Below are 1681 nucleotides of genomic sequence, written 5' to 3' on the forward strand. Positions count from 1 at the left end.
AACTACTCTCACATATAGATGTCGAAGTCCAGCTTGATTCGAAACTTAATTGAATTGAAACTTAATCTATTTACTGTTGATGAAAGAAACTTGCAAATTTGACTAATGTTTTCATTGTATAGATGTTCATCTTTTATCAGTTAAGTTGAAGAAAATGAAAGTCAACTTGTAAACAATGTTTAAACTCCGAAGCATACTCAGAAAAATAAGACGCATCCAAATAATCAAATTCTCGTGGATCTCTGAACCTTTTACAATAACCTATCCTTAAATAAAATCGAGGATACTCGAGCCTAACTTTGAATTATCAAAATTAATATCTCCTGTTATTTTAGCTGATTTTCAATTTCGTATATCATCCCTCTCCTCTTTTACCTTTATATTGGAATTCCAATTATACAATAATTAACGTAGGTACGAAATAATTTCCAATCAATTTCACACATAATGTATGCGAATATGCGAACGAAATAATTAACAGTAGATCCAACGTATTGATAATAAATCAGCAATAAGTATAATATATTAGAAATGAGCGAATGGTAGGAATATGAAGGAATCGTAACCGTTCATAATACACCATGCGCAAGCAGCTAATCAGATTCAAACTTGTTGCCAATTTCAATGAATTGATAATTATTCTCACGTCATTAAATTATAATTGAAGTGTTGACCCAGGGAGAAACGGGTACAAGTGCAAAAGGAAGCGGTAATTAGAACTCCATTCCAGAAAAACGGCCAAGTCCATCTCGAGTCGGGATCAGAAGGATCTGAAACGCAGAATATTCACTCGGCTTTCTTTTATCGGCGAACAATACGACCGATCTTTTCCACGGTCATCTCTCCTCATTAAACACATTGTGCCCATTACCTTCTTCGATCTCTGAACTCTTTTTTTTTTTCCCTTTTGCCTCGATAACGAAACAGCTAAATAATTTGATTAAACGCGATCGCGATTCGTCTGACAATGAAAAGAAATACGAAGAAAAATGGAGGAGGGATAATAATAAAAACGAAAAGATGTGGGAAGCCACAGATAAGAAATGTTCAGTCGGTCGCGGAACTACATTTATTTGTCGAATTTTAAGTGAACTCGAGGGAAAACAATCGAGATGCTTTCCAGTCGTGGAAATAGTAAAAAAGTTGAAAAAGAAATTTTTCCAGAAAAAATTTTCGTTAGAAACAGAGCACTTTGACAAAAGTACAATGCAAAACTGGTGAAACGATTCTGACAATTATAAGAATAAAAAGCGATAACATAGACTCTATTTATATCGCGTTTTTCCATACCGTTGTCTAATTACGCGACATCAGATTGACTCGATTTATTAAATGAAAAAAAAAAAAGAAAAGAGAAAAGAGGAATCCATCGAGCTGAAACGATTCTCGAGCGCTCTTTAACGTCGAGATTTATCGGGGAAAAGCAGCGTGTGTATCGTGATGCGTACGTTCACATGACAAACAAGCCATTCGTTGAAGCGAAACGATACACGACCGCGTTATTTCATCGGTCGTATTGCGCGCGAACTCGCACCGGATGCGTAGCGATTTTACCGTTAACTCTGTACCTACGTTACAAACGGTACGAATGATTAATAAATTCGCGTTTGAATTTATAGGATGCTGGATAATTACGACAGGGATAAGATGACACCACCGTTGGGTTATGGTTGCTCCCTTA

At 35.9% G+C, this 1681-nt stretch overlaps 1 protein-coding gene across 7 annotated transcripts in view; it reads left to right on the plus strand.

The window, feature by feature from the left end:
- Positions 1-1681, plus strand: part of LOC122534000 (putative transcription factor SOX-15) — a 91466-nt gene that overhangs the window by 41107 nt on the left and 48678 nt on the right. The gene's annotated exons all lie outside the window — the stretch shown is intronic.

Source organism: Frieseomelitta varia, unplaced genomic scaffold (genome assembly GCF_011392965.1).
Source record: "Frieseomelitta varia isolate USP_RPSP 00005682 unplaced genomic scaffold, Fvar_1.2 scaffold_565, whole genome shotgun sequence".
Taxonomy (NCBI): Eukaryota; Metazoa; Arthropoda; class Insecta; order Hymenoptera; family Apidae; genus Frieseomelitta; species Frieseomelitta varia.